The sequence below is a fragment of the Octopus bimaculoides genome, chromosome 10, assembly GCF_001194135.2.
Source record: "Octopus bimaculoides isolate UCB-OBI-ISO-001 chromosome 10, ASM119413v2, whole genome shotgun sequence".
Taxonomy (NCBI): Eukaryota; Metazoa; Mollusca; class Cephalopoda; order Octopoda; family Octopodidae; genus Octopus; species Octopus bimaculoides.
In genome coordinates this window covers 79145023-79152313 of record NC_068990.1, presented here as the reverse complement: position 1 = coordinate 79152313, position 7291 = coordinate 79145023, and positions in this window count along the sequence as shown.

Genomic DNA, 7291 nt, shown 5'->3' with positions numbered 1-7291 from the left:
TTACCATACAGCCACTCAGCCTATTTTGTTCATCATCCTTAAAAAAATCCTTCGAAGCCGAAATGCTGATGTAGGTCAAGCAACAACCCATCAGTGGCAGAGAAGCTCAAGATTGAAAGCAGAAACTGAAGGTTTCATAGTGGTGGCACAAGATTAAAGCTGCTTGTCAAAAACTACTAGGCTAATGTTCTTCAAAACGGTTCTGACCCTAAATGCAGATTCTGCGACAAACTTGATGAAACAATAGACCATCTCGTCTTGGGATGTCCTGTGCTGACAACAAACGGATACAAGAGTCGCCACGATAGAGTAGGACAGAATTTACATTGGAACATATGTAAACACAACAAAACACTCCTGCTTACTGGTGTGAGCATCACACAGAGCCAGTTGCTGAAGGTGGAAGTGTCACTATCCTCTGAGATTTTCCAGTCAACACTGACAGAACGACCCAGGTAATCGGTGAAACATAATCATTATATAAAATTAAGTAAATATAAGGACCTGGAAATTGAAATACAAAAGATGTGACATCTTAAAGCGGGAACTGTCCTTGTTAGTGTAGGTGCCCTAGGTATGATAAAAAAGGGATGTCAGAAACATCTAGATAATATCCCAGGATAACCATGTCTCAGAGAAATCGAAAAGACTGTGCTGTGCAGACAAGTACTGCTCACATCCTTAAAAAATCCTATCATTTTAAATGCATGTGTTGCATTACACGAATGTATTTCGCTACTGCCCCTGCCACTTCCCCTCCCAAAGCTTTTAGTCATATGGTAACATCTCTTATCCTTCACTCGCTCTAGAACGCTGGGTGCGTCTCGGCGAGTGATTGTAACAAACATGCAGATTAAAAATAAATAAATATATAAATAATAATAATAATAACAATAATAATAATAATAATAATAATAATAATAATAATAATAATAATAATAATAATAATAATAATAATAATAATAATTATTATTATTATTATTATATAAATAGTAATTCTTCTTTATTGGCCTCAAGGGCGAACAAATACGTGTGAAGTGCTTACAAAAGCCAAGTGTGTATATCTATATAATTCGTTCTCGCCCTGACTCATCCTCCGTATTTAATTCGTACTCTATTTAGCTTAGCATTAAGCATGTTTTGCTTTGGCTGTTCTTTCGAATTTCGGTGAAATTAAGGGACTGAGTGAATTTGCGGTGGTGAATTCATAAAGGGCCTTGATGTGCGTCCCAGAAATCATCGCTTTGCCGATAGCCGTCACAGATTTGTTTAGCAAACTAAAGTAGCAAACTAGTGTAGGGGTGGGGGAACGAGAAATGAAATGCGGTTAGAAGGGGTTCAGGTCGATTTGTAAGTTTTATTGAGCTCTGAACGGCATATTTCTATACCAGAGTTGTATTCAGTCGTGGGCATGGAGATGCTTGATACGAGATTGATGAATCCGGGCAAAAGGCCTAGTTGTTATACAAGTGGTTGTAAAAGCCACCTGATGTTTCATTTTATTCTGAATAACTGAAAAGTATAGGAAAGCATTGAAAAACGGAAAGCAGCAGAGAGCAGCCGAGGCAGCAAAAGACGAAGAGGTGCTCTATCCTTCGACCGTAACCAAAAGCACTATCATCGCATCATCTGGTGATAAGAAAAAGGGGATCCTAGAAGATCAAGAAGAAACAACTATAGCTAAAAATAAAAAAAGGTAAAAAAGAAGAAATATCTTTAAAAAATAGTTGAACGCCAACAAAAATCAGGGAAAAAGTGAGAGACGGCTCTACGTTCTCATGAGATATCAGATGTTCATAGAAGGTTATTTGGGCCCACGATTGACACTGTGCTGGAATGTGAGAAATCTTTCCGCTAATTTTAGGTGCCCCACCTCCGGCTTATCTATCCTCGCCGATGCTACTTTCAAACTGTTTCTCGAAACTTTTTTAAACCCTATTTTTTTTTGTTACATATAATGTCCTTATTTTTTTCACTTCAGGCTTCTAATTATTTAAACCTGACCCTATCAAGAAAATTTAAAAAGTCAAATAAATCCCGCACCCACTCGCAAAATCTCATTCTATGTAGGAATACGAAAAATGTTATCGCAAACCTCCATTCAATGCATTGAAACTTCTGCGTGACAAGCAAAATCTTTAACTCTGATCCATTACAAGAAAAAGTAGGTGCTTCAAATTTTCAATAAATTTATAAATAATATTTTGTAATTTTTGAGGGAAAGATGTTAATCGATATTATTGATCTCAGTATTCGACTATGTTATTTTATCGAACCCCTAAATGATGAAAGTAAAGTTGAACCCGGTGGAATTTGATCTCATAATGTAAGGAAAACGAAAAAAAAAATGCACCACAGTTTTTCCGACGGTCTACTGAATCTGCCAGCTTGCTGTCTCAATTAACTTACAAAATGATAAAAATTCATTAACACGTAATCTGCTTCTATTTGCCAAAAGGGTTTTATTAATTTTCTCAAATCAGAAAGCTGAAATATTTTGTGTGGTGGTATTTAGGTACATAATACATGTAATTACACTACAATGACGTGATACGAGTTATCTCATAGTAATGCAAAATGCTCAGATTGGTTTGCTATGAAGGCTTCGAGGGTATGTTATTCATTATTTGACTATGTCTCTTCATTGTATAATGTTTTCTTTATTTTTTCAGATTCATAAAGAACTACTATAAATTTTCATTCGTAATATATAAGATGCTAAAGAGCCTTTCCAGTGAAAAAATTGCTGGAATGCTTCAGGAACTCGTGGATAATGAATTATCAGAAGATGATATCTTGGAGTCAGCAAGTGAATACTCAGAGGCTTTGGATAAAAATTATGTAGCAAATACCAGTGGAAGTAAATACCAGTGATGCCAGTTCTGCTGACGAAGATGAACAATTAGTTGCTCGAGGTCGTAAGAGACAACTCAGTCCTCCTGTACCAACTGCAATGACATCTAATATTTATACCTGATATATATATATAGATGTGTTACCAAATATATTTCCTGGCAGATGCCATGATACGAGTTAAGTCGTATCATTGGGCAAATAAAAGGTGTCTTTAATGTTTCCACAACACACTCACAATGTTAGTACCAGACACCAGTTCATTTTAAGTGTGATACAATAAAATAGATCTCTACGAGTATGCTCGTACCTGGCAAAATTGTATTGATTGCCAACTACGAGATAACTTGTAGTTAGCAGTCAACGTATTAACATAACAGCATGATAGTCACAGCATCTCATTTCAAACTAGAATCTCTTCTCACTGACTCCTTTCAATCATGTGATAACCGTTATAGATTATTATTGCTCCTGGCTCGTGTCAAATTTTTACATCTCCAGCATTAAGAAATTCATTGTCACTGTTCAAAGTCAGTGTGGTTCTCCATGATCTCATACTTACAGACAAGATGTTTCGCAGAGTAGGTATTATTTAATACATTTCCAAACATTTCTTAATCCAGCTATGTGGTAGACTATCAAAAGTTTTTTTATAGTCTATCCAGGCTATCGACAAGTTTTGTATCGTTTGTGACAATCTTCCAAGATTTATCTTATTGGTGAGTAGCTGATCTTTACAATCAAAGGACCCACGTTTACATCCTTTTTGCTCATTAGGGAATATGCCACTTTCTATTAAAAAACTATAGGTATATTCAGTCAAGACAGATGTTAGCGTTTTATACATTGTTGTTTAGCAGGTTATGGGTCTATATTAAGCAGGTTATTGGTTCATTTGTTTCTTCATTTTTTGGAAGTAGGAATGTTACACCATTAACTAGCCAAGAGGGAATATTACTCGGTTGTTGCAAAACATTGTTGTAAAGTGTTGTTGTTGTTATTATTATCATTATTATATTTTTTACTTTTGCTTTGTATTTGTACAAATTGACTCCAAGTCTCACCCAGAGACCTCAAGAGACAACAAGTTAGAAGTTCATGTTGCTGTTATGCCTAGGGTATCATGTATTTGGTTTTGCACATAATATTGTTGCGGAGAATGTTTAAGAAAACATAAGAAAATTATAAGTTTGTTTATTATTACTATCATCATCATCATCATCATCATCATTATCATCATCAATATTATTATTATTATTATTATTATTATTATTATTATTATTGGCCGCTGACTCGCTGAGATGTGCTAAACATTTTACTCTTGGAATTCCGAACTGGCGTTGTTTCCAGAGGAGCTATTACTGAACGTTTTGATAACGTTTGGCTCCTTGCTGGGGTTAGACGACGAAGTTAGCTTTTTAGAATATCTCCATTGTATTCAATTATCTTGTTTAGTCCAAAATGGCTTCGCATCTTCGGGGTCCGCCTCAGGAATAAACAGCATGGAACAAAGAAAAACCGACGCCAAATAAAAGGCCAGAAGAAAGAAAATGTTAATGAACACAGCAACAAATCACAAAATAATAATAATAATAATAATAATAATAATGAAAATAATAATAACAATAATAATAATAATAGTAATAATAATAATAATAATAATAATAATAATAATAAAGCATAGCGTAAGAAAAACACGTATGGCGACAAGAACAAGAGGAACAGAACAACAACTACAACAACATCAACAGCAACAACAACAATAACAACAAATATGTACTATTTCGAGAAATAAAAATATAGCGAACAAGAAGAAAACGTAATGGTTCGGAAAAGTTCTTTCGAACATAAAATTAAACCTTAATATGGAACAATTTACTGAAAAGACTAAAACTTGACAGCGTTTTGTTCACATGAATTTATCAAAGAGGTGCGTATAGGCCTCAAACACTTGAAGACACCCCTGGCATATGAGTCTTCTTAATCTATGTGCATACTTAAAACAGTGATTGTGGCTGATGTGCAAGCGTAAACTGTCCGAGACACACCTGTCCATAAACTGCTTCCACAATATTCGGAAAGAAGAAACACAGGGTTCATCGTTAGGGCAGGTGTAACATTAAGGTATATGAGGCCGGGCAGAGTCGTTATAGACATAAAAGTCCTTATGGCACCGCAGGATCACAAAACAATACCAGATAGTATCCCTGTGAAGAAGCTGACAGGAAGACGTTAACATTCAGTAAAGATTGGAAAAAACTCAATTGGTAGATGTATGGCGGTAAAAGAGGAAGACATAATTCGAAAAACCGAAACAAGACCTGAAGAAAACAATCGAAAAAGGCTTTAAAAACACGAAGTAAGGGTTATACCATTTTTTAAGTGGAAACACTCTCTACTGAGAAAGATCTTATTTACAATGAAGGGGTATCCATTGTTCTGAGGAGGAAGTAGCCTCTTCCCTGAAGGAAATGAAATGCACAATTCTTTATAAGACTAGCAGGGATCTAATAAGATAGTTGTACGAAATACACAAAGAATTTTCAGACAAAGATCGGGACAAAATGGGATTACAAATCGAACAGAATAGGACAATATTTGTATCAATTTGCGACTGACATTTCGAAGTGGTTATTTCAAAGCTTCACATGATGTTGGTCACTGCGGCCCAATTAACCCTGGAGACCCTAGATACAGGGAAGAAATAGGGAGGAAGGTATTTCGATCAATGCAGCTCGAACTTTTAAATTCATGAATAAACAATAACACAGCTGGGTTCAGTAGAAATGTTTCAGGCGTGTTCTTTATTAATGGACAAAGGCGTTACATCATGAAGAGAAACGTTTTTCTTCAGGTGAATAAAGAGTAAAATCTAACACTTAAAATTACTCACAAAATAGAACAAAATGCAAGTGAAATGCTCAAGAACACAACGCAACACCATGTCTATGAATCGAAACCACGATCTCGCAATCGTGGGTACAACACTCGAACTATTAAGCCATGCGCCTTCACACACGCAGACACATAATGCTTTATTATTGTAATTTATAATACTTTATATATTCATTATATGCAACTTTATTTCTGTGTTTTTATAAAGTTTTAAATCCTGTTGCTTACACGTCTTTTGTGTCTGCCTCCGTCTTTACATAAGTTGCCCATCTCATCTAAGGCTCCTGTTTAATATGTTTGGGATTTAACTGTATCTCCTCGAGTTCTTTGAGTTCTTCGAGCTACAACAGGACTACTACTACTACTACTACTACTACTACTACTACTACTACTACTACTACTACTACTACTACTAATAATAATAATAATAATAATAATAATAATAATAATAATAATAATAATAATTATTATTATTATTATTGCCTTTGCACAGCTTCTAATGCTGGAGATGTACTGCGGAGTTAGCTGTTCACAACCAGTGAACTAAGGTAACACCTCTTATTTTTCGAGCACCTTCCAGAGTATTCGAGCGGTTCCAAGCAGTACTGTTATCTGCAAGTGCTCCACCCTTATTGCAGCCCCTATTTGTTCCACGTACTTCTCGAGATTCTTGCTCACTGTTCCTAGGGCTCCGACAATTATTAGTACTACTGCTACCTTTTCCATCGACCACAACTGCTTAACTTCCCAAGCTAACCTGTCATATCTCTCGACTTTTCTTTCTTCCTTATCGCATACCTCGTTGTCAGCTGGGCATGCTATATCTATGATCCAGCATAGTTTGTTTTCTTTCTCAATAAAGTCTATGTCCGACTTCCTGTTCTCTATCTCATGGTCGCACTGAATCATAAATTCCCATAAGAACTTTGCATTTCTATTTTCGACGATGCCTTATTATTATTATTATTATTATTATTATTATTATTATTATTATTAGAGTAATGATCTGATTGAATCGTTAGATCTGACAGTGTTTTGGCTTTGTTCCTTCTGAGTTCGGATCCCACCGAAGTTAAGTTGGCTTTCATGATTTCGGGAGCAATGAAATTAAATACCAGTCGCGTACAAAGGTCGATATAATCGATGAATACCCCATCCTCTCACCAATTTCAGGTTTCGGGCTGTCTGCTTAATTTATTCTGTCTGCTCGCTGCTGGCAGAATCGTTACCACGCCGGGCAGTATTTCGTCCGTCTTTACATTCCGAGTTCAAATTCTGCCGAGCTCTACTTTGCCTTTCATCCTTTCGGGATCGATAAAGTAAGTACCAGTTGAGTACTGGAACCGATGTACTCGACTGTCCCCTCCCCAAAAATTTCAGGCTTTGTGCCTATAGCAGAAACTATTATTATTATTATTATTCAGTAGTTTTATTTTTATAACGTGCTTTCACTTCACTACCGAGCGCAGCTCTGTGTGCCTTGGGTATGTGCTGTGGTTTGCTGTGATGCTCTTATTATAATAATAATAATTATTATTATTAT